General features: G+C 38.7%; 1 protein-coding gene across 1 annotated transcript in view; it reads left to right on the top strand.

The window, feature by feature from the left end:
• Window positions 1-16,714: 16,714 nt before the first annotated feature.
• ENTPD3 (ectonucleoside triphosphate diphosphohydrolase 3) overlaps window positions 16,715-27,701 on the top strand; it is a 167,094-nt gene continuing 156,107 nt past the window's right edge. Inside the window, exon 1 of the mRNA XM_053714270.1 lies at window positions 16,715-16,826. The gene's annotated coding sequence lies outside the window, so the exon portion shown is untranslated. The remainder of the gene's footprint in view (window positions 16,827-27,701) is intronic.

Genomic DNA, 27,701 nt, shown 5'->3' with positions numbered 1-27,701 from the left:
TTACCCATGTAGCACAACTTAAAGATGAAGAATAGGTCACTAGTAAAACATTTGAAACAATTAAACACGAATTTGCTTTACAAAATACAGATTTTTATGCTTACTTACAAATTAGACATTTCCTTTTCTGTGCTTGTTAGGGTTCACAGGCTTGGACATTATATTCAGTTATATAAAAGTGAAAATCATAAGATTTACTACTGGTATAGATGTTTAATGCATAAACAAGGACAAGAATCAGTAAGGAATTTAAAACAAAAATGGAGTCTAGAAATTAGAACTTAGAAAATGCAACTAAATCCATGGCATGGCGAGAATCCCTCTTCGTGATATTGAATAAATCATAAATTACTAATATTTGCTATTTAAATGGAATAAAACTGTCTTAAGCTCTTACTCGCTCTGTCAAGCACCATATGCGGACACACACAAAAACACTCAGACACACACACAAAAACACATTTAGACACACACAAAAAATCACTCAGGCACACACACAAAAACACTCAGACACACACAAACACTTAGACACACACAAAAACACTCAGACACACACAAAAACATTCAGACGCACACAAAAACACTCAGATGCACACAAAAACACTCAGATGCACACAAAAAGACTCAGACGCACACAAAAACACTCAGGCACACACACAAAAACACTCAGACACACACACAAACAAACACTCAGACACACACAAAAATACTCAGGCACACACACAAAAACATTCAGACTCAGACACACACACAAAAACACTCAGGCACACACACAAACACACTCAGACACACACACAAACACTCAGGCACACACACAAACACAAAAACCACTATGGCACACACACAAACATTCAGGCACACACACAAAAACACTTAGACACACACACAAAAACACTTAGAGACACACACAAAAACACTCAGGCACACACACAAAAACACTCAGGCACACACACAAAAACACTAAGACACACTCAAAAACACTCAGACACACTCAAAAACACTCAGACGAACACACAAACACTCAGACACACACACACACTCAGGCACACACACAAAAACACTCAGACACACACACAAAAACACTCAGAGACACACAATAACACTCAGGCACACACACACAAAAACACTCAGACACACAAAAACACTCAGGCACACACAAAAACAGACACAGCAGTGAGTGACTCCACTACTCCACAAGTAACTGAGCAGTGAGCACAGATAGGCAGGCAGGTTTAGGCTAGCAGCGCAACTTCGCAAGCCCCACGGCACGCCCACAACATTCATAGTGAAATTGGGCAGGGGAGGAGCAAAGTACAAGCAAGCAAAAGCAGCCGGGAAAGCTATTTGTGGAAATTGCGGCGCAGGCTCAAGGGGCAAAAAAATTAAGTGTGTCTACAACTTCCTCGGTCCCACTAATGTTCACAACTGCTGACCCCTCTAATAAAAAAATGTATGCATCTCTACATTGTATTTCTTTGAATTTCAATAAAATAATAATAAAAAAAAATTTGCTTGTAATGTCACCCCCTGGAGGGTGTCACCAGGGTGTGGTCCGCACCCCCCTAGTAACGCCACTGCCAGGGCAGGTGAGAGGTGCCAGCTGAGCAAGGACACAGTGTAATTGTACAGTTATAGTGTACTGTATACTACTGTAAAAGGTGCAGTCCAGACTGTGTGCTTAATAGCCAGCCCTATTTCTCCACTAGATGGCAACCAGGGTCGTGAGTCCTAAATGGGGGTAAGGGACCCAGCAGGTGGGCATAGCTTAGGGACTCAGCCGGTGGGCATGGCTAAGGGACACTGCTGGTGGGCGGGCTATGGGATCCATTCAGTGGGCGTGGCTATGAGACCCGGCAGCCCACTGGGCATTTGGCTGGCATGCCCTATGGCCAGTCTTGGCCTGTAAATAGTTCACATTTGTATAAATATGATTATGTCCCACAGTAAAGCAAAGTGTGACATCAGCACTGATGAAGCTGATTGTCTATTTATTTATTTTAAATTCAGCTGACAGTAGCTAAAATATAACTATTAACGACAAAATTGTTATATTTTATATTGGGGTAAAATATCTTCCTTTTTGATATAGAGATGTTCAGGTGATATTTTCTTGTCAGCTACGGTATTTACATTTATGCCAAATTACTTTTAAGCGACTTAAATGGACACTGAACCCAAATTTTTTCTTTCCTGATTCAGATAGAGCATGCAATTTTAAGCCACTTTCTAATTTATTCCTATTATCAATTTTTCTTCGTTCTCTTGCTATATTTATTTTAAAAAGACGACATCTAAGCTTTTTTTTTTTTATTCAGAACTCTGGACAGCACTTTTTTATTGGTGGATGAGTTTATCCACCAATCAGCAAGAACAACCCAGGTTGATCACCAAAAATGGGCCAACATCTAAACTTACTTTCTTGCATTTCAAATAAAGATACCAAGATAATGAAGAAAATTTGATAATAGGAGTAAATTAGAAAGTTGCTTAAAATGTCATGCTCTATCTGAATCACGAAAGAAAATATTTGGGTACAGCGTCCCTTTAACATATTGGTATTAAGTCCTTTTAAATAACTCCCACAAATAATCTCAAAGGCTTTCTCAGGGACAGGGGCAGTAAGGACAAATGTTTGTCATGCTTCCCCATTAACATTTTAAGAAGGCATCTTTATTATCAGAACCCTTGTTGCCTTACCTGTACCATAAGGCAACACCCACTTGATCTGCATCCACTAATGAAATAGTATCAGAGGTAAGTTGACTTGCCAAAATTTTAGAATATAGTTTTATGTCAATGTTAATCAGAGATATAGGGTGTTAATTTTCAAATTTTTAGTATCTTTGCCCGGTTTCTGGATTGCTAAAATGGACCATCTAATCCACTGGGAATGAACCAATCATCATAATTCCATTAAAGAGTCTCTGAAGAAAACATTGAAGGGACTGTGTAAACATTTTATAAAAAGCCACAGCAGATTTCCTAGTCTTATTAAGTCAATTAAAGGGATAGTAAAGTCAAAATTAAACTTTAACAATTCATACTTCTATTATATAATTTGTTTTGTATTCTTGGCATCCTTCGTTAAAAAGTTTACCTAGGTAGACTCAGAAGTATCAATTCACCACTAGGAGCTAGCTGCTGGTTGCTGGCTGCACATATATGTCTCACCCAATCTGTTCAGCTAGCTCATATTAGTGCATTGCTGCTCCTTCAACTAAGGATACAAGAGAATAAAAAAATTATAATATAAGTAAATAGGAAAGTTGTTTAAAATGGTATGCTTATCTGAATCATGAAAGAAAAGTGTTTTATGTCCCTTTTAAATGCTTAAATATTTTGGCAACCAATAAAGGAGGAAATCAACCCTATCATCTGCAATTGTCAGTAGTAAAGGGACCCTGAAAATGCTTAGATTTTTGCTACTCTAGCATACGAATGTCTCCGGAATTGGGGTCTTTGATGTCCTTATGTATATATAGTATATATTTTTGGCATGTTGTGGCATTTGAGTCTCCTGCACTTACATTTAGTACAGTAGAAAGAATAAAAAAAATCTAATTTGGTGAACTAGTATGTGTGAAGCTCTTGAATAATGCAATATTTTATATTTTGTACATATTGTGGGCAATTTACATTTGGTGAAATCAGAGTGGATGGAACTATAGAAACCATTAATGGGTGTGGTCAATTCTCCATTAACCTATTTACTTAATTGATGTATAGCAAAAAAAAAATTCCTTGATTCCCCCCCCCACCTCATTTTTTAACACTTGATTTACATTATATCTATAACCTATTATGATTCAGATTGACCATTATGTTGCCACTGTATGTTGCTATAGATTTCAATGCTCTCTTCTTTGAACTATAAGATCTTATAACAAGTATTTTTGTGCCTTGTGGCAGTGTGTGACAGATGGAATGCAGATGTGCTCCAGTTGACAAACATTCTTTATAATGAGGTGATGATGAATAGCATTTATTTGCTGACGATTGTCAGATGGATTTCAAATATTAACTTGTTGTTAAAAGATTCATGTTAGTTGGGTGTTGTGAAAGTTTTATATACAAATTATTCTTAATAAAGTTACTTTTAATTTTTATACCAAGATAGATTGTCTTATCCACATTTATTAGCCACACAGTAATTGATACTATCAGTTGTGTGCAGACATGCATTTCACAAGTCTGAATATCAGTGTATGTCATTTGGTAGGCTTACCATAATTTTTAGAGCTGAAACTGGGACAACCTGGCACTGTGCCAGTGGGGGAGTGATCAGGGCCGTGACCAAGGGGTGTGGTCAAGGGGGCATGGCGATTGCCGACCGGAAATTCATTTTACAAAAAAATCACAACTGCATCATTTAATCTCTTTAAAAATAGGCTCTGACTGAAATAGAAGGTATCAATAAGTAAGTGGCACTAAATCATTCAGTTATATGAAAGTAGTTAGGGTTGTAAAAGTCAGAAATTAAAGCAGAAACTACTCAGAGATAGTAAGGATATGGCTATGCAAATGAGTATTTCTACATATGTAGAAGAATTATATTATATTTAATATACATGTTGGCATCCGTGTTCACAGTGTTAATTATCATTTGTATGACCAATACAACAGCATGGTGCTCATAAGGAGACACATACAGGCCCTGCAATTGTACAGGGATGGGGGTAGGTACTGTGATATGGAAGCATTAAACTGCTGGTCTGTGTTCCTGACCAGATTTTAGTAATAAAATTGAATGAACAGTCAGTAGCTGAAGCGCAGGGGCAGAATGCTCATTGATGGGAAGCTACTGCTTAACTAAAGACATAACTAAAGAAACCATAGGCCCTATAGCAAAATGTAAAAAAACTGAGCTCCTCCTTTACACCTTTCCCTTTTATTTTTCACCCATATAAGTGAGTAGTCCTTTGATCTGTTGCACTTGAATACTTCTATTGGGGGGACAACAAAGGCTAATTTTTAAATCTCTATTAAACCTCTCTGCGTCTGCTGTATAATAGAGAAAGAAGAGACAGAAAATATGTCTAATGCTGCTCCCTAGAGCTTTGGGAGGGATAACAACTACATTCCTCACATCCTAATCAATAAGCCTATAGTAACTAGTGGTTAATGGTTGTGGTTGAGAGGTCAGCGCTTGTCTAGTGATGGGAGGTTAAGAGTAGAAGCAGTCGGTATTGAATTATAACTATTCATGTAGTATTCATGGTAAGCACTGACCCAAACAGTGAAAATATTAGGGGTTTTTTTCCAGTTAATAATGGGAGTTAGAGACTGTACCAGTAATAGTAAGTCTAGTTTTAAGAAATTAAGTGACGTAATTGCTGCTCCCATAAATTAATACCAATACTGGATAATACTACACCAAGATCCCAGTTGGTTGCATTTATTATTTACCTCCTAGTTTCAGCGGGTCAGTCCTTATGAGACTATGACCCAAATGAGTGATATTCACTGCTTGTGGCAAAGTAACTACTACTTTTTTTGACTCACCAATTTCCCGAACCAATTATGCTCACTCTGAGGGGAGGCATGGTAGTGTGTACGGAAGGTAGCTTGGATATTCCTGGTCTTATTCACTCCTGTTCTGCCCTTTGTGCCTTGGTGCCATGGTTATGATTAACTCTCTCATGGTCCTTCTTTGCTTCCGTTACTGACTCTCTTCGTGCCCTGGTTTATTTTTTTATTCTGCGATTATTACCAGTTCCTTATAGTCCCAGTTCTACCCTGCATTGTCACTGCTGCTGTCAGTGTTTTGTCAGATGACACCATAAATTCCTCTCACGCAACATGTTTTTGGATTGGATGAATAAAGCTATTTGGGCGTGTCACTGAGTGTGGCTTCCAATCGGAGGGTTGTCTGGTACTTGCAATTTATTTTGAGTTTAGGGGGGGCATTCGGGGACCTACACAGTAAAGGTATTTCGTGATAATACCGCCCATGTCAGCTATGCTAGCCAATTTCTTGCAATCAGAATGTAAAAAAAATGGCTTTTGCATTGCCGGTATTTGCAATGCCGGCACCGGCTGGGACAGAATGAATAATCGTGTGGGACACTGGGACAGCGCCTCAAAACAGGGACAATCCCAGTCAAACTGGGACCTCTGGTAAGCTAATCAATTGGCATGTTATTAAATTGCACTTTCTAAAATAAGGTATTTTGAAATATATTTCAATTATTTTTTTAATTATATTAATTTTCAGGGCTTGAAAAAACAGTGATCCTGGACAACTTTGATTTTCCTAGGGACGACTTAGAAAAATTCCCTGCCATTTTCTATATATAAGTGTCCTTAATTTATATACATCCTTCCTTCTATCCATGAAGATTTTCCTGCAGGCTCTAACAGTTTATTGTGCGCATGCTTCTGTAGAGGCAGGAGGAGCAGGCGGTGTAGGAAGATAAGTGGCCGCCGTTAAGCAGCATGTAACAGCTGCTTTGCTTTGTAGACCTGGATGGTTGGAAGCAGCAAGTAATCTTGCCTCTAAACTGAAGCTCTGATGCCAACAGTCACACGGCTCACTTGGAAATTTTGTTTTTATATAGCACAGACTTGCTCCCGATCATCCATCATTATGTGTAGCTGCACACACTTGTTATAGCCCTCTGGAATGGCCCATGCCTTTCCTCCTACGTTATTGAAGTCGGAGACAGCACAGCGGCCATCCACTTCCTTACAGTCATAGAGTGGAGCACAGACCTTGCAAAGCAGCAGAGACCCTATTAGTCCCCAGCTAACTGACACTGCGGGTTGCTGGAAATGTGTGTACTTACAACATAGTCTTCCTGGGTCCTGGCAGTGTCCGTTAAATGTGCAGCTTTGGAAGGTCTGTGCTCCACTCTATGGGGGGGATTTATTAATCGTTGAGTGGACATGATTTGCTCGACCTCGGCATTTAACATTGCAGAAGCATTTCTGGTGAAATATTTGTGCAATACTGCCCCCTGCTAACTGGTGGCCAATCGGCAGCTAGCAGGGGCCGTCTAAAGGTGGCGGAGAAGTTAAGGAGCAGAGGCCTTACGACTGCTGCTTCTTAACTTCTGACTAGTTATAGGTGCATTAAAATCATTTTTATATATGCATAGTTTATAACAGAAATTAAAGGGACATTAAACACTAAAAAAAGTTAGATAGAATGATGCATTCAAAGAAAAGATTAGTCTGAGAATAACATGTAGATGTTTTTTTAAAGTTTCATTAGCTGTTAAAATATTGACAAAATAAGTATAAAGTTTTAGTGTCTTTAAAACAATGGGAGCTGCCATGTTGTAACTTAGGTTACCTTCTCTGTTGTGGCCAATTAGGGACAGTTATAAATAGGTCGCTAGAATGTGCAGCCAATGGCTGCGTGGAATATAACAGTGTTCTGCACTTCCACTTCTAACAGGAAATGAAAAGCTCAAAATTTCAGAATGGAATTACAGGAAAAGAGGACAAAATAAATAATGAAAGTATATTGCAGAGTTTATAGATATGTATATATATATATATATATATATATATATATATATATACACACACACACACAATTTATTATTTTATATTAGACATGTGCAGGGGAAATTATTTTTGTTTTAGATAAAATTTTCAGTATGAATATTTGAGGAAGTTTGTTTCCCCAAATATTAATTCCCTGCACTATTTGGTTTTCGTTTAATTTAAATGAATTTTCATTTAACATTTACATTTGTTTTTGTTAAAATGAATGTAAATGTTTTCAAAGCTATAGGTGAAAAGTTTACCTGTAGCTACATACTTACCTTAACAAGCTCTGGAGAGCTCTAACCTGATCCTCTTCTTGCTAGAGCCCTGGCTGCTCTAACAGGAGGCTTAGGGCTAGATTTATCAAAGCAATTCGCCTGTAAAAACGCAGAGCAAAATAACTCATACCCACCAATCGCCATATTTATGAAAGCAATCTGCATCTATAATTGCGCAAATCTGAAAGAAACTTCTTTGCACCCCGCTTGCGTTCGCCTAGGCGCACGAGCACGCTCTTGAGTGCACCAATTTACATTAGTAATAGGCGTAATTTCACAGCTCGACCTACAAATACACCCAGTTTCTTATTTATCATTGCTTTGCGCCGATAGGGAGCTGAAATTTCTCCTTAAATTGTGTGTTCTATATTTCGCCAAACAGAGGCGAACACTATTATCATACATGCTTTTACATCTTGTGATGCAGTACTCTCTTCTTTTAACTAATTTTTCAAAGGCTCAGTGCCAAGAAGAGACTGTTATTGCCAGAAATTTGCACTTCCACAGGCGCATACGGGTACCAAGAGTTATATATATATATATATATATATATATATATATATATATATATATTATTATTATCGGTTATTTGTAGAGCGCCAACAGATTCCGCAGCGCTATAAACAAAGGGGGAGGACAACAAAACAATTATAGGGTAGAGGGCCCTGCCAAGAGTTGCACTGTTGTAGTCAGCTCTTAAGAAGGTGATCTACAGACAGCTGGACTTTTAGGCTTACATGCTAAGAGGGTTCAGGGGATTGCAGTGGAGGAGAGGAACTGGTATTAGGAAAGGTTAGCGTAGGTTGTATGCGTCCCTGAACAGTAGAGTCTTTAGGGAGCACTTGAAGCTTTTAAAACTAGAAGAGAGTCTTGTGGAGCGAGGCAGAGAGTTCCATAAGATGGGAGCCAGTCTGGAGAAGTCCTGTAAACGGGAGTGTGATGAGGTGACAAGAGAGGAGGAGAGTAGGAGGTCATGAGCAGAGCGAAGGGGACGGGAGGGAGAGTATCTGGAGACAAGGTCTGAGATGTAGCGGGGAGCAGTGCAGTTGAGGGCTTTGTATGTAAGAGTGAGAGTTTTGTGTTTGATCCTAGAGGCAAGAGGAAGCCAGTGAAGGGATTGGCAGAGAGGCGCAGCAGATGAAGAGCGACGTGTAAGGAAGATGAGTCTGGCAGAGCCATTCATTATGGATTGTAAAGGAGCTAGGCGGTAGGAGGGGAGACCAGAGAGGACAGAGTTGCAGTAATCAAGGCGGGAAAGAATGAGAGAGTGGATTAGAATCTTAGTTGTGTCTTGTGTAAGGAAGTGTCTAATTTTAGAGATGTTTTTAAGGTGGAAGCGGCAGGCTGTAGCCAAGGACTGAATGTGAGGAGTGAAGGAAAGATCTGAGTCAAATGTGACCCCGAGACATCGGGCATGCGGGGTAGGGGTAATGATAGAGTTGTCGACAGTTATAGAGATATTGGGGGTGGAGATTTTGGAAGAAGGGGGGAAAATGAGGAGCTCAGTTTTGGAGAGATTTAGCTTGAGGTAGTGAGAGGACATCCAGGAAGAGATGTGAGAAAGACAGTTAGTGACATGGGTTAGCAAGGAAGGAGATAGTTCTGGTGCAGAGAAGTAGATTTGGGTGTCATCGGCATACAGATGATATTGGAAACTGTGGGACTTAATAAGGGAACCTAGTGATGACGTATAGATTGAGAAGAGAAGGGGACCGAGGACAGAGCCTTGCGGTACTCCGACAGAAAGGGGTGACGGGGCAGAGGAGGCCCCAGAGAAGGCTACACTGAAGGTACGGTTTGACAGGTAGGAAGAGAGCCACGAAAGGGCTGTGTCACAGATGCCGAAGGATTGGAGGGTTTGGAGCAAAAGAGGGTGGTCGACAGTGTCAAAGGCTGCGGACAGATCAAGGAGGATAAGCAGAGAGAAGTGGCCTTTTGATTTAGCTGTAAGTAGGTCGTTGGTGACCTTAACAATAGCTGTCTCTGTGGAGTGATAGGGACGAAATCCAGATTGCAGCGGGTCAAGAAGGGAGTTTAACGTAAGGAAATGGGATAGGCGTGCATATACTAGTTTTTCGAGAAGCTTTGAAGCAAGAGGGAGGAGGGAAATTGGGCGGTAGTTGGATGGGGAGGTAGGATCAAGGGAAGGTTTTTTGAGGATAGGTGTGACCAGTGCATGTTTCAATGATGAGGGAAATGTACCAGTGCTGAGGGAGAGGTTGAAAATGTGTGTTAGTATAGGGGTAAGGGTAGCAGAGAGAGAGGGGAGCAGCTGTGAGGGGATAGGGTCAAGGGGACAGGTAGTGAGGTGAGAGCGCAGTATAAGTGCTGAAACTTCGTCCTCAGTAACAGGGGAGAATGAACTAAGTTTCAGGTTATGAGGGTTGTGGTTGAGTGAGAGTATTTGAGGGGGGGAGAGAATGGAATTGTGTTGAGAGCTGATTTCATGTCTGATGGAATCAATTTTGTTAATGAAGTGACTGGCAAAGTCTTGAGCTGACAGAGAAGTTGTATTAGGAAGTGGGGGAGGGCGGAGGAGAGTATTGAAAGTGGAGAACAGACGTTTTGGATTTGAAGAAAGATTAGAGATAAGAGTAGAGAAGTAGTGTTGCTTGTGGAGATTAAGGGCAGAGTAGTAGGAGTTCAAGATGAATTTGTAATGAAGAAAATCAGCTGAACTCCGTGATTTTCTCCAATGCCGTTCAGCAGTACGGGAACATCTGCGTAGGTACCGTGTCAGAGGAGTATGCCAGGGCTGGGGATGAGTGTGTGATTTCCTAGCAGTGGTAAGAGGGGCGAGATTGTCAAGGACGGATATAAGGGTGGAATTATAGTGGCAGATAGATTGTTCAGGGCAGGAAAAGGAGGAGAAGGATGAGAGGAGCGGTTGAAGGGAATTAGCAAGTTGTTGCTGATCTAAAGACCTAATGCTTCTGTGAAGTTTGGTGTGAGGAGTAGAAGGTGGGAGAGTTGTAGGAAGGGATGATATGTTGCAGGTAAGGAGATGGTGGTCAGAAAGAGGAAAAGGGGAGTTTGAGAAGTTTGAGAGAGTGCATCGATAGCTAAAGATCAGGTCAAGGGAGTGACCGTCTTTGTGAGTGGGAGAATCAGTCCATTGTGACAGACCGAAAGAGGAAGTGAGTTGCAGAAGTTGTTTAGCAGATGAGGCAGTGGGATTGTTAATGGGGATGTTGAAGTCGCCAAGAATGAGGGCAGGGGTGTCTGAGGAAAGGAAATAAGGAAGCCAGGCAGCAAAGTGATCTAAAAATTGAGTTGGGGAGCCAGGGGGGCGGTATATGACTGCAACACGTATAGAGAGGGGAGAGAATAACCGAATCATGTGTGCTTCAAATGAAGAAAATGTGAGTGAAGAGAAGGGCTGTATTTGTTGGAAGGTGCAACGAGAGGAAAGTAAAATACCGACACCACCTCCTTGTCTATTGCCAGACCTAGGAGTGTGACTGAAATGGAGACCCCCATGTGACAGTGCAGCAGTGGATGCTGTGTCTGAAGCAGAGAGCCAGGTTTCTGTAAGAGCCAGAAGGTTAAGAGAGTGGGAGATAAAGAGATCATGGATAGAAGTTAGCTTGTTGCAAACAGAGCGAGAGTTCCAAAGTGCACAAATGAAGGGGGAGGGGGTTTTAGATGTAAGAGGAATGCGATTAAGGTTACCAGAGTTTAGTTTTTGAAGTCTATTGAAAGGCACACAAGGATGTGAAAGGTTAGGAGGTTGTGAGGGACCAGGATTAGGGGAGATGTCGCCAGCAGCTAGTATGAGCAAGAGGGAGAGTGACATGAGATGAGAAGCAGATTTGCAGTAATGAGACTGTTGTTTAACTGAAGTGCAGGGGGGAGAGAGAGTATTTAGGAATAAGTAGAGGTCATGAGTACAAAAGTAAGGTGAGTATAAGAGAAATGGGCTAATGAACAGTGCAGGTGGAGAGGGAGAAGGAGTAACTGAGTAATGTAGTTTGTTGTAGAGACAAGAGGTAGCAAAAAGGAATATGAAGATATTGAGCATTATTCTGAAAGTGGGAACCAAGTAAACACATAAGACACAGTGTTACAGCAGCACTTGCAAGAGGATACAATGATATAAATAAAACATAGTAATACAAGAGTACTTGCCTTGTGTCTTGCCCCTTGCCCAATCCTTGTTCAGTTCTTGTATAATTCTTAAAAATTAATGCCTCACTTATAAAATGTTCACTTTGAAAATGTGACCATATGCTATTGTTAAAAAGTACACAGCCCTGTTACCAATGCACAAACCCCTGTGCAATGCACATCCCCTAACTAGTCTGAAATATATACAGGTAGGGCAGTCAGCTGAGTCCACTAAATTTACTTAATTGCTAATCAAAGACAGTTGGTAAGGCCAATTGGAATGTTAGTGTCTGGTCAGGGTGAGATGAGTTAAGTAAACAGACAATAAAATTTGGAGGGGGTTAAAACTGTGACATAAGAAAACTATACATTTTAGAGTTATAGCAAGTATTGATAAGGAGTGAGCATCACATGGCAATTAACTAGACATTAGAATTGAGACATTGGGAAAAATCATTTAAAAAAAAAAAAAACATGCAGGACTTTATTTTAACAGACTAAATTCAATTGCTCAAACACAGAGGGATTTGTTGTAAAATGACAGAAATGCAGGGAATAGCAAGATATCAGTGCAGGGCCTGAGTTCACGTACCAAAAAGAGGGATTTGTTGCAAAATTACAGAAATGCAGGGAATAGCAAGATATCAGTGCAGGGCCTGAGTTCACGTACCAAAAAGAGGGATTTGTTGTAAAATGACAGAAATGCAGGGAATAGCAAGATATCAGTGCAGGGCCTGAGTTCACGTACCAAAAAGAGGGATTTGTTGTAAAATGACAGAAATGCAGGGAATAGCAAGATATCAGTGCAGGGCCTGAGTTCACGTACCAAAAAGAGGGATTTGTTGTAAAATGACAGAAATGCAGGGAATAGCAAGATATCAGTGCAGGGCCTGAGTGATTTTTGCGATCTTAAATTACCAACATATGGCAAAAACAGTACGGAAACATTACATAATATAAATATGTGCAAAATAGATACCTAAAAAAAGCTTTTTTTTATAAATTCAGGCGCACATGTGCACTTTTCCGGAGGTGAGCTGGGTGCAGTTACAGGAGAAGCACATACAGAGTTCGCCTAGCCTTTGATAAATCTACCCCTTAGTGGTTCAGCTTTCAGGACTTGTAATAAAGATAGTGCAGGTTCTGGGTGCTAAGCGTGCTAAGCCTCCTGTTAGCGCGGTCAGGTCTCTGGCAAGAAGAGGAAGGTAAGTATTAAGCCTTAAAAATCAATTGAAGGGAAACAAATAAATATTGACAAATTTCTTCAGTATTTTTTCTTTTTCTTTAAATTTCATTGTTGCAATTATCCAGATATTCATTTTCGTTTATGAAAACAAAAATCCAATTTTCGGTACGAATGTACATTAGTCCGAAAATAAATGCACATGTCTATTTTATATTACCATCTCAAAGTGTTTAATGTCCCTTTAATACTGTGTTAAAAAAATACCTACTTACAAAATAAAAGGCTATGCTGGTGGATAGAGGAATACCTCTGCAAGTATGACAAGAAAACCTTAATTTATTCAAGAGAGGAACTTATGATTGTTGAAAGAAAAATTAAATGTTTTTATTTGAAACAAGGGTTGAGAACATTCCTTTAATTGTGACCAGTTAGTGCTAGCTGTAATCTGGTGTGATCACTGCCTGCTTTAAAATCATTCAGCTGGAGCGATTTTTACTCAATAGCAAGTGCTATTTAGTATCCCTTTAAATAGTTGCCACTACAAAGTGAAACAAACGGAGCCCCCTGCTAGCATTTTTCCTGTGTTTATTGTTCCTGGTTTAAAATCCTGAGTAATGGAGCTATCAAGTAATCTCTAATGGCTGCTCTCCCTGTTTTGTGGGAAACAATAGCTCCTTTAGAGTAGACTTTTTTTGCTATTTAGATTCCTGCTAATTGTATTTTCAGGCACTCAGAATTTTATGGTAATAATTTGACAACTAGAGGAATAAATTAAATGTTGTTTATAAAACAATGATATCCATTATTTATAAAGAAGAAAACTCACTTTAGGTGGTTTGTGAGCTGAGTTCCAATTCTTTGGTAGTGCCATTAACCTCAGATTTAAAGATCACTGATTATAATTTATTGTATTATCTTTATTTTAAAGTTATTTAAAAATGTTTTAATATAAAGAGACTTATAGACAACAGCTTTGCATGTTGGGAGATTGGTAAGGAACGTTCACAAGGTGCTTACCTCTGAGTTAAAAAGCAAGTCAAAGTTTAAAATTGCTGAAACACAGTATACTGTGCATGCAACTTTACCATATTAAACTCCAAAATATCTATTTAGGGAGATTCAAATCACGAACCTTCTCTAGATACTGTAGCTCAGATAGACTAATGATTGGACTGATTAAGCTGGGAAAATCTAGGTTTTGGATGTTTAAGTTTAAAGTAAATGTAAACTTTCATGAATTAGTGCCCGTTTTTTAAAAATACAGGGGCACTTTCATTCATGAAACTTTACATTGCAGCATATTTTTTAAAAATACTTCCCTTTTTCTTCAGCAAAGCTGGATCAGCGATCCCCCGCCCCGCAGCTCCTCTGTACCTACGTCAGCAACGATGAAACCAACTTCCTCCAATCATGGCGTGCACCCCAGAGTGTCCATCTCATGAGGCCACGCCGTGATTGGAGGAAGCCGGTTTCGTCATTGCTGTGCAGCTACGGCCCTTGCTGTGCTAAGTACAACATGAGAAGTGGGAGGGGGATCGCTAATCCGGCTTTGCTGAAGAAAAAGCTAAGTATTTGTAAAAAGTGCCCCTGTTTTTGCTAGTATTTTTAAAAACCGGGCACTCATTCATGAAACTTTACATTCACTTTAAGTATATTTGTCTATATAAAAAATAAATAAATGAAAAAACAACAACTTTTTATTGGGATATGTTCCTTTGACATGATTGGTGCTATATTTCCCAAACTACACTGGCTCTTCATAAACTCTATAGCTGTTTGCTATTTCATAAATATATCACATACCAAATTAAAACCTTGGAAGTGAAAAAAAGACACTTTATTGAGCACCATGTGATGGATCCTAAAACCCCTTTGTGGCTCATTATTGTGCTCTCCTACTATACAAAGAAGACAGGAGAGGGGTGGCTGGGCAAGGAAATAAATGTTAAAGGGACACTAAACTGCTTTTTCTCCTGTGCCTGCACTTCTCTTGCTGGTGTTGGTTAGTGACACTCTGCATTTTTACTCTGTACGCACTACGCAGCCATTTTATTGCACCCTTTGACAAAAGCTGTGCATATTCATAGATCAGTGTCACTGTTCTCTTTTGACAAGCCTTATCATACACTTTATAGTTCACAATAATAAGCGGAACTTAATGTTTATGCAGTGATTGCATTGCTCCATATAATTTATATTTATGTAAATTTTAAATTGTGCAAAAAACAAACCTGCAACAATGTAAAACTTCCAATCTCTATTGTGTGAGCTAACCCAAAATGCAAGGTACAGCTGTCAAAAAGCCGGTGATGTCACAGTTCTTCTGTCATATGGTACAACAATATGTGTGCTCCAAAATGGCAGTGCCCAGTATAAAGATGCAGAGTCTCATCCAATCAGGACCTGCAGATGATTAAAATAAGAGAATGGCTTTAATGACAGATGGAGGTACAGGACAAACTATAGCATGGCAAGTAGTAACCATATTACTATAGTTGTACCCAGCAGTTTAATGTCCCTCTGTGATATATATCTGCTACATAAACTACTATATTTCATATACTGAAGTATTGTTTACTGCCTCTTTAATAAAGCAAAAACTACTAAACATATTTACTTCAGATTTTGATTTGTCTGCAGTAACTGACGGTCTGAGGTAAAGTTCCATATTTCAGTCAAATTTATTCAGTAATTGCACAAATGTAAGGGATAGTCTTTCTAATTGTTTTTGCTTTGCACAATCAACATTGTTATATTAATATATTTTAAAAATCTCTAAACCACAAAATGTCTGCCTGTTTCTAATCCCCTGCAGGCTGCCTCTTATCTCAGTGCATTTTATTAGCTTTTCACAGCCAGACAGTATTATTTCATGTGTGCCATATAGATAATGCTTTGCTCACTCTCGTGAAGTTATTTATGAGTCAGCACTGATTGGCTTCAATGCAAGTCTGTAAAAAGAACTAAGATAAGGGGGCATACAAAGTAATCACAGAGGTAAAAAGTATATTAATACAACCATGTTGGTTATGCAAAACTGGGGAATGGGGTATAAAGGGATTATCTTTTTTTTTTTTTAACAATTACAATTTTCAACTAGATTTTTCCTTTAAAGATTGGGATTGGTCTGTAAGTCCAGTGCAAATTTTAAATTCAGGTTATAGCACTCCAAAATTGAGAAAATAGCATTGTATTGTGAAGCAGTTTCATATAAAATGCTGCAGACAGGAACTATGTGAGCGTCAGTGCACATTAGTAGCTGTCTAATTGCTTTATATTGCAAAAAATAATATATATATATATCTATATACATACACAAATATATATTTTAAATATTTAGTAACACTTTATGTTAGTTTAAAAATCAAATTTGTTTTTACACATTAGTACAAAAAAATTGGCATCACAACATCACTTAAGTTTAACCAGAAGTCGTGTATTACAAAGCTTGACTAGTGATACAGCATATTGTATATGAGCTAAGCAACCCTAAAGCTGCTCTGGAATGTCTCTGCCCACTTTCTCTGGTATGTGATGATTGTGTGTATGAGCTTCTCACCACCTCTTTTTATTGATGCATTGGCCCCTCCTCTAAGGGGAGTTTCGGGGATCCCAGGCTGTATCACACACTTCCATCACTGCTCCCATTCATCTGTGCAACCTTAGCTGGTTGTTGTTTTCTGCACACTAAACTCGGTTTAGGAATACAATTTAATGGACGCTATCTGCCTGGTTTAGTGTATTTTAACTGCAGGAAAAAGGTAAGAAATCAGGATGCTATTGCTATTTCTATACAGACAAACTGGTTAAATGATGTTACTGTGATTGTGCATTCCATTGCTTTGCTTCGTATAGGAGCGCATCTCGTCTTACTCTTCCTAGGGTGAGGGGGGATTAATATTACAAACAAAACCAAAAACAGTGTATACATTAATTATTGTTAATGCTGTAGTTTAAATTACAGCCATATGCTATTATTTCATTGTGCAGTGAACAACCACGGACTGGCATTGCTAAGGGGGCATTCTAGAGTAAAGAAAAGGCTTCATTTCTTTTCATTTGATTTTTATAAAATGTCCTTATATTACTATGCGTGTATACCCTATAGGGAGGTTACACACATATAGTCAAAGGCACAATCATGGCACACTCTAAAAAGGATGTAGCCAACGAGCCAGTCAGGGGCAAGCACAGGTGTTTATAGTTCAGTCATACTCATAAGCCATATCCTTATCTGGACTGGCACAGGGTGTTTCAGGAGTGTGACTTTTTTTTGCTTTCTTTAAATACTCTAAACAATGCAGTTTATTTATATGTTTTATGCTAGAATTGCTAAACATCACTGTTACCATGTACAGCAATGTGATTGGCATATGCATGATCAGTTGTGATGTAGCTACATGAATTACACTGTGTAATTATAGTCTTGTTTTCTGCTATAAAATTTTCATCAGGTTCATAGACTGTTCTAGTAGCGTAACTGTGTCAAATTGTGCATGTGAGTTCATTGTACACTGCATTTAACATAGGCACTGTGTGCATGTCAGGTCTTGTATGAACACCACTGTACAATTATTGTGTTGTCCCACCTAGAGGTCACTATGTGGCTTTATGTTGCTTTTCATTTCAACCCAAAATTGTATGAATTGTTTGCCTAAACAACAGAAATATTTTGACCATGTGCCACCTCTACATATTTCTATGTAGCTTATTCTTGTTTGAGACTGTGATGATGTGTTTGGCTGTGCCACACTACACCTCTACCATTCCTCATCTTCAACAAACACAGTGCCCACCTGTGTGACATATCTGTGTAGTTAACAGCTGAAGTGGGGAAGAACTTGTTCCTCTCTGCAATCCATGTCCTCTCTATTAACACCTTGGCTACTATGACATTTCGCAAACCTATTTTAATTTGTTTTAGCCATTTGCACTCATTAAAAGTAAATTTTAGCACTTTTTTCAGTAAATTTATACACACAATTCATATCTTGTTTGTTAGCATATCAAGCAATTTTTGAAAATATTAGTTTGCAGAAAAAGTGTGGGATAAAATGTATAACCATACGATTTTCAGACACATTAGACATATATGATTTACTAGAGTGATGACTTAAAGGGACATGAAACACAACATTTTTCTTTCATAATTCAGATATAGAATACAATTTTAAACAACTTTCCAATTTACTTTTTTATATTATCTAATTTACTTCATTATTTTGCTATCCTTTGTTGAAGAAGCAGCAATGTACTTGAGCTAGATGAATGCATTGCATGAGTCAATAAAATTAGGCATTTACGTGCAGCCACCAATCAACAGCTCCTGAGGCTACCTGGGTATCCTTTTCAACAAAGGATACCAAGAAACTAAAGCAAATTAGATAATAGAAGTATTTTGGAAAGTTCTATCTGAAACTGAAAGAAGAAATTTGGGTTTCATGTCCCTTCAACCAGTGACAGGGGAAGAGGCTCAAAATGGAAAGAATGGCTCTCCTCTTTTCCAAAATGGAAACCTACAGAGTGAGCGCTAATAAATATCAGCTAAAGGTAAATATGGAATAATTAACATGAACACTACTTGCTAAATTCAACGTATACAACAGTATTTTCCGTAATTGGTTCTTTTAAAACTTATTTACTGAAAAATTCAGTATTTAAAACACAAGTTATTTTTATATCCTAAAAATACAATAATAAAATCACAATTCATATAGGATAACAATATAGAGTGCGCACTCTTAAAAACATGTAAAGCTAAAAAACGAGGGTCTTCCCTCTGTAGTTTTAATTAAGTGCGGCTGTAGCCACAAATAAGTAATGTTATTATTGATCCTTATTTGGAGGATCGCAAAAAGATATGGCTCGCACCTTCTGCTCTGAAGGCTCACTGAAATGTCACTTTTATTATGTGTTTATACCTCTTTCCCCAGGTTCCTTTGTGCAGTCAGAATCTCCTTAGGAACTGAAAGGTTTCCTATTAGCAGCTTTTTTCATCCGATCCATAATTGTGTAGGTGACCTGGTCTGTAATCACAGTTTAGGGGTCATTCCAGAAAGACACGATAGTTTTCTTTAAGCAGTATTTTTTCCTTTTTGCCATCTTGGAGTCTATAGCACTGTTAAACTAATGCCTAAAAGGAGTTCAATCAGAATGTTGTAATTTGTTTTTTTCGCTCTTTGTAGATCCCTATAACAAACAGTCGGCTAGATTATGAGTTTTGCGGTAAGGTAAAAAAGCACCGTTAACAGGTCCTAACGCTGCTTTTTCACTACCGCTGCTATTACAAATCTTGCAGGTATACGTGTACCGCATACTTGTTTGGCCTTACCGCAAATCGGCTTACGTAAACTTCGTCAACCCTTTTTTCTATGGGACTTCCATAGCGCCGGTATTACGAGTCTGTCCTGGGAGGCCAAAAAGTGAGCGGTACACCCACCCTATACCGACAAGATCCGTAACACATTCTAAAGTCAGTAGTTATGAGTTTTACACTACAACCCCGTAGCATAAAACTCATAACTAAAGTGCTAAAAAGTACACTAACACTCATAAACTACATATTAACCCCTAAACCGAGGCCCTCCTGCATCGCAAACACTATAATAACATTTTTAACCCCTAATCTGCTGCTCCGGACATCGCCACCACTATAATAAACATATTAACCCCTAAACCGCCGCACTCCCGCCTCGCAAACACTAGTTAAATAATATTAACCCCTAATCTTCCGCCCCTAACATTGCCGCCACCTACATTATATTTATTAACCCCTAAGCTGCTGCCCCAACATCGCTGCCACTATATTAAATTTATTAACCCCTAAACCTAAGTCTAACCCTAACACCCCCTAATTTAAATATATTTTAAATAAATCTAAATAAAATTCCTATCATTAACTACATTATTCTTATTTAAAACTAAATACTTACCTATAAAATAAACCCTAAGCTAGCTACAATATAACTAATAGTTACATTGTAGCTAGCTTAGGGTTTATTTTTTATTTTACAGGCAAGTTTGTATTTATTTTAGCTAGGTAGAATAGTTACTAAATAGTTATGAACTATTTAATAACTACCTAGCTAAAATAAATACAAATTTACCTGTAAAATAAAACCTAACCTAAGTTACAATAACACCTAACACTACACTATAATTAAATAAATTCCCTACATTAAAAACAATTAAATAAATTAAATTAAATTAGCTAAATCACAAAACCCCCCCACTAAATTACAGAAAATAAAAAACAAATGACAGATCTTTAAACTAATTACACCTAATCTAATAGCCCTATCAAAATAAAAAAGCCCCCCTAAAATAAAAAAAACCCTAGCCTAAACTAAACTACCAATAGCCCTTAAAAGGGCCTTTTGCGGGGATCGCCCCAAAGAAATCAGCTCTTTTTCCTGTAAGAAAAAATACAAACACCCCCCCCCCAACAGTAAAACCCACCACCCACACAACCAACCCCTCAAATAAAATACTAAAAAAAACCTAAGCTCCCCATTGCCCTGAAAAGGGTATTTGGATGGGCATTGCCCTTAAAAGAGCATTTAGCTCTATTGCAGGCCCAAAGCCCTAACCTAAAAAATAAACCCACCCAATACACCCTTAAAAATATCCTAACACTAACCCCCGAAGATTCACTTACCGGGAGAAGTCTTCATCCAAGCGGCAAGATATCCTCAATGAAGCCGGCAGAAGTGGTCCTCCAGATGGGCAGAAGTGGTCCTCCAGACGGACAGAAGTCTTCATCCAGACGGCATCTTCTATCTTCATCCTTCCGGCGCGGAGCGAGTCCATCTTCAAGGCATCCGACGCGGAGCATCCTTTTCTTCCGACGGACTAACGACAAATGAAGGTACCTTTAAATTACTTCATCCAAGATGGCGTCCCTTAGATTCCGATTGGCTGATAGAATTCTATCAGCCAATCGGAATTAAGGTAGAAAAAATCCTATTGGCTGATTGGATCAGCCAATAGGATCGAGCTCGCATTCCATTGGCTGATTGAAACAGCCAATAGAATGTGAGCTCAATCCTATTGGCTGATTGGATCAGCCAATAGGATTTTTTCTACCTTAATTCCGATTGGCTGATAGAATTCTATCAGCCAATCGGAATCTAAGGGATGCCATTTTGGATGACATCATTTAAAGGTACCTTCATTCGTCGTTAGTCCGTTGGAAGAAGAGGATGCTCCGCGTTGGATGCCTTGAAGATGGACCTGCTTCGCGTCGGAAGGATGAAGATAGAAGATGCCGTCTGGATGAAGACTTCTGTCCGTCTGGAGGACCACTTCTTGATTTTATTACGGGTGTATTGGGTGGGTTTATTTTTTAGGTTAGAGCTTTGGGCCTGCAATAGAGCTAAATGCCCTTTTAAGGGCAATGCCCATCCAAATGCCCTTTTCATGGCAATGGGGAGCTTAGTTTTTTTTAGTTAGTATTTTATTTGGGGGGTTGGTTGTGTGGGTGGTGGGTTTTACTGTTGGGGGGTGTTTGTATTTTTTAAGGGCTTTTTTTTTCTTTTAAGGGCTATTGGTAGTTTAGTTTAGGCTAGGTTTTTTTTTAATTTTGGGGGGCTTTTTTATTTTGATAGGGCTATTAGATTAGGTGTAATTAGTTTAAAGATCTGTAATTTGTTTTTTATTTTCTGTAATTTAGTGTGTTTTTTGTGATTTAGCTAATTTAATTTATTTAATTGTATTTAATGTAGGGAATTTATTTAATTATAGTGTAGTGTTAGGTGTTATTGTAACTTAGGTTAGGTTTTATTTTACAGGTAAATTTGTCTTTATTTTAGCTAGGTAGTTATTAAATAGTTCATAACTATTTAGTAACTATTCTACCTAGCTAAAATAAATACAAAATTGCCTGTAAAATAAAAAATAAACCCTAAGCTAGCTACAATGTAACTATTAGTTATATGGTAGCTAGCTTAGGGTTTATTTTATAGGTAAGTATTTAGTTTTAAATAGAAATAATGTAGTTAATGATAGGAATTTTATTTAGATTTATTTAAATTATATTTAAATTAGGGAGTGTTAGGGTTAGGTTTAGACTTAGGTTTAGGGGTTAATAAATTTAATATAGTGTCTGCGACGTTGGGGGTGGCAGATTAGGGGTCAATAAGTGTAGGTAGGTTGCGGCGACATTGGGGCGGCAGATTAGGGGTTAATAAATATAATGTAGGTGTCGCGATGTTGGGGGGCAGCAGATTAGGGGTTAATAAATATAATGTAGGTGGCGGCAGTGTCCGGAGCGATAGATTAGGGGTTAATAAGTATAATGCAGGTGTCGGGGATGTCCGGCGTGGCAGATTAGGGGTTAATAAGTGTAAGATTAGGGGTTGTTTAGACTCGGGGTTCATGTTAGGGTGTTAGGTGTAAACATAAAATGTGTTTCCCCATAGGAATCAATGGGGCTGCGTTACTGAGATTTACACTGCTTTTTGGCAGGTGTTAGACTTTTTCTCAGCCGGCTCTCCCCATTGATGTCTATGGGGAAATCGTGCACGAGCACATACAACCAGCTCACCGCTGTCTTAAGCAGCACTGGTACTGGAGTGTGGTATGGAGCACAATTTTGCTCTAAGCTCACTTCTTGCCTTTTAACGCCGGGTTTGTAAAAACCCCTAATACCAGCGCTGCAGGTAAGTGAGCGGTGAGAAATAAATGCTCGGTAGCACCGCACAGCTTATAACGCAAAACTCGGAGTCTGGCCGAGTGTTTGTGCTCCAAAAGGAAAACAATCCAGCAGCAGCTAATCAATTTCAACTAGTTTAAGCCTTGTGCAGGCCTTTCTCAAATTCTCATCTTTTTGTGATCCTCAAAATAAGGATCAATAATAACATTACTTATTTGTGGCTACAGCCCCACTTAATTAAAACTACAGAGGGAAGACCCCCTTTTTTTAGTTTTACCTGTTCTTAAGAGTGCGCACTCTATATTGTTATCCTATATGAATTGTGATTTTATGATTGTATTTTTAGGAGATAAAAATAACTTGTGTTTTAAATGCTGCGCTTTTCAGTAAATAGATTTTAAGAGAGCCGATTAAATACTGTTTTATTCCTTAAATTTAGCAAGTAGTGTTCGCGTCAATTATTCCCTATTTAGCTTTAGCTGATATTTATTAGCGCTCACTCTGTAGGGTTTTTTTAGTTTAAGTTTTTAACTATCCACTTCAGGAGATAGTTGTTAGAGTGTAGTTTGGTTTCTTCTATTCAGTACTATTTACCTTGCTTACATTTTCTTTCCACTAGTTAGGACGGTGATCACTGTTACCATGGCAATCACCTGCAAAGTTCCTCTTTTAAAGGGCCATGATACCCAAATGTTGAAACACTTGAAAATGATGCAGCATAGCTGTAAAAAGCTGACTAGAAAATATCACCTGAACATCTCTATTTAAAAAAGAAAGATATTTTACTTCAAAATGTCCTAAGTATTCAAACCCCATTGCAAAGGACTTTAGGCAGCAAATCAGTATGTCTGTCAAAGGGAGTGAGCTTCTTGCACACTCATGTTATTTCCCTATTCAATTTAAGGAAGTTTACTATGAAATCTCATGAGAGTTAAGTAAAATCTCATGAGATCACCGTAAAAGTTCATGACCTCAGCACTGCTGATGCTGATTCGCTGCAGTTAATTTCTTTTTTTTTTTTTTACCTGCAGCTAAGCAGCAGCTGAAGTATAACTTTTTACACAGAACTTACTCTGCTAAGCTGAGGAAATTGCGGGGTAAAATATCTTCCTTTTTTACATAGAGATGCTCAGGGGATATTTTCCTGTCAGCTTTTTACAGTTATACTGCATCAGTTTCAAGTGAATTAGCATATGAGTATTATGTCCCTTTAAATAAGATGGCCTCATTCCCCTATAATTAAATAAGAAGGGGAAAATGGCAATGTAACAGACCATTTCACTGTTTTTAATGGTGATCACTTGCATCCTGGGTGACAATGACAAATCACCCATCATTTGAACATTTGGAAAAATGAATTCTTCCCTTTTCAGTCCCACAGTAAAATCTGTTACAGCTCATTTTGCAATTCTGTTATCTCTGCTAACAAAAAAGCACTGCTGGCTCTTCATTGCCTGGTTCAGCTCCCTACACCCAGAAAAGATTGCTTCAAAACCTGACAAAGGAAAAGAATATGTGAAACATGAATGTAAGTGGATCTGTGGATATGTAGGTAATGCATCCTGATCCTTTAGGACAGCGATTTGCAACCTTTTTTTTGCCGTGGCACACTTTTTTACATTAAAAAATCCTGTGGCACACCACCATCCCAAAATTTTACAAAATCACACATTGTAGCCTAATACAGGATAGATATACAGTGTATATATATATATATATATATATATATATATATACACACACACACACACACTGTACTGTGCTGTCATGCCATGCCTCTTACAAACTATACATGACATATTGACATTCATTCACAAACAATCATAGTGATTGTCAGTCTGCCGTGGCACACCTGAGGATCTCTCATGGCACACTAGTGTTCCACGGCACACTGGTTGAAAAACACTGCTTTAGGACATGCTACAGTAATGAATAAGGGTAAAGTGCACTCCCTCTAGAATTTCCACTGTATTTAGCAACCTCACTATGTGCTTGAACACTCCTGCAATAACCAGTGTGCAAAGCTATAGCATATATGAAGTTGGTACATCATGGTGCATAGCCATGTGCAGAGGCATAAGTATATCTCACTGGGCCCCAGGGCAAAAGCTGTTGAGGGGCCCCCATTTCAATAGCTCCCCTTTCTGCATGTTTGCAATAGAGTCTAAGCCAACAGTCGCGTAGGAGCAAGAGGAGCTACTTCTATGTGACTGTGAGTCATCTTTCTCCCTTGTTTAGTCCATATGCATTTGTGCAGACTTTCTATACAAATATGGTGTCCGTTTTTTCTGTACAACAACCCTGTGGTGGCCATTTTGGAAACCCTGTCATTATATTTGTAAAGGCAAAGCCATACTCTTTCAGTACACTGTGAGCCCTGTTTTGCAGGCAGGGGGTCACACAGATAGGATACAGGTGGAGTCCAAGCCCCACCAGGCCTTCCTGTAACAACACCTCTACTGATAAGGCTAGATGGGCCCACTTAGATGTGTGGGCCCTGTCTCAGGGGTCAATTTATCATGGTGTGGACAGACATGAACCGCTATAGCGAATCATGTCCGCCGCACATCGATAAATGCCGACAGCATATGCTGTTGGCATTTATCATTGCACCAGCAGTTCTTGTGTACTGCTGGTGCAATACCGCCCCTTGCAGATTTGCGGCCAATCGGCCGCTAGCAGGGGGTGTCAATCAACCCGATCGTATTCGATCGGGCTAATTGCTGTCCGCCACCTCAAAGGTGGCGGACGAGTTAAGGAGCAGCAGTCTCAGGTGGAACTGAAGCGGAGTGGGTCTGAAGCAGCATCCGCTGCTTCATAAATCGACCCCTCAGTTGAGCCCCCTGAAGTTGTGCTCCTGGCCAGGAACATTTCCCACCTCCTATCACCATTTCTTCCTTTATAAATATGGCAATGGCCTTTTCCAAGATGGTTGCTACTAGAAAGAAGTGACATTATGGATCTCAGGTGTTTTTTTTCAGATTGATTCAGTGGTTTCACTGACTAATTGGATTTGTTTTAAAATAAGTAAAAATAAAGAACAATAGAGTTTTGATTTGCATAATTTACTGGATGTTTTTTTTTTTTAAATATTGGAATCGAGGACTTCGTTTTTTAATTGTGTTTCAGTTGAAGATGTCTCATTTTATTTTACTGTTACTGTTTCATATGTCCAGAGATTTGTCCAGAGATGCAATTATCCCTCCCATATTTCTTTTTTATTCTAAGTGTTATTCTGGCATGAAATATATTCCAATAATGTCTCTCATGAGAGTAGATTATCTGTGCTCTGCAGGAGCTATATAAAATTAGGATACCAGTACATCAGCTAACTAATACATATCATGATATCCTGTATTGCTTGCTTACATAGGTAAAAATAGAAGTAGCGTGTGTATGTGTATTACAAAACTGTGCAGCAACATTTTGTGTCTTTGCCTTTAACTGGTTAACATGAGCAGAATGAGAGCCAGCAAAAAACTGTATGTGAAGCCCACCAATGAGATTTATACTGTTCCACACACAAAATTACATCTGCACAGTTTACACAAATTGCAGATCTCACAGAACATAAATGCAAGTCTGTTCGCTAATAACCAGTTGCGGATTGTTACTCATAAGAAACAGCGTTTGATGTTTTAAATGTTACCCTTTGTCTAAAATTCATAACTGCTTAGAAATATAATTCCAGTATACCCATTTCACTTTAGCTTTTCTGTCACTGTAGCAATTTTCACAGAAATGTCACAAAACAGTTCAAGTAAAGGGCCATGTTGGAATATGTTTTTTTTTTCATCTTTCAAGGCTGGTGAAAATATAAGAAAATACTTATATATAAAAGGGTCATTAAAGAGAATGTAAATTTTGATGCTAAAATGCCTGGTTTTTAAAAATTCGATTAAAAACAGGGGCACTTTAATTCATCAAAATTTACATTTCACTTGTGTTGTGAAAAAATACTTACCTTTTAATCTTGACAGCTGCTCCAGCTTCCTCTGGTCGTCGCAAGCCATTTCTGATGTCAGAAATGATGGATGGGTCATCCTCCAATCACGGCTACCCCCCGGGGGAATCAGTGTCTGATTCAATGCCGTGATTGGAGGAAGCCGGATTCCTCATTTTAGACCCAGGAAGAGGCTTTGCGACGGGTGGAGGAAGCTGGAACTGCTGTCAAGAGTAAAAGGTAAGTTTTTTTTCACAACAGGAGTGAAATGTAAATTTTGATGAATTAAAGTGCCCCTGTTTTTAATCGAATTTTTAAAAACCAGGCACTTTAGCATCAAAATTTACATTCTCTTTAATGACCCTTTTATATATAAGTATTTTCTTATATTTTCACCAGCCTTGAAAGATGAAAAAAAAAACATATTCCAACATGGCCCTTTATATAATATTTTTCAAATATAATATAAACTTCCTTCTCTGTATTGTGTGTGCTAACCAAAGTACACAATACAGCTGTGAAAAAGCCGGAAACATCACTAAGGGGGATATCTATCAAGCTGTCAACAGTCTGTGTTGCATTTGACGGCATCAATACGCTTGCCTAATATCGCGGCCGCATATCTCAATATTTCTCCATATTTATAAAAAAAGCTGGAAAAAAGACGCGCACCAAGTACGTGGCGATGAGCTGTTGTTAACTAGCAGTCATCAATCTCGCGTCTATTCGGCTTCATCCTTTACCTGTGGGATATTATCCTCCTGCTAACAGGAAGTGGCAAAGAGCACCACAGCAGAGCTGTCTATATAGCTCCTCCATTAGCTCCACCCCCCAGTCATTCTCTTTGCCTACTCTAAGTACTAGGAAGGGTAAAGTGAAAGAGGTGATAAAATATTAGTTTTTAATTTCTTCAAGCAAGAGTTTTTTGTTTTAAATGGTACCGGTGTGTACTATTTACTCTCAGGCAGCAGATGGATGAAGACTTCTGCCTGGAGGATGATGATCTTAGCATTTGCAACTAAGATCCAGTGCTGTTCCCAC

This window comes from Bombina bombina, chromosome 5 (genome assembly GCF_027579735.1).
Source record: "Bombina bombina isolate aBomBom1 chromosome 5, aBomBom1.pri, whole genome shotgun sequence".
NCBI lineage: Eukaryota > Metazoa > Chordata > Amphibia > Anura > Bombinatoridae > Bombina > Bombina bombina.
The sequence above is the reverse complement of the archived record's forward strand: the minus strand, read 5'-3'. Positions and strand labels throughout refer to the sequence as shown.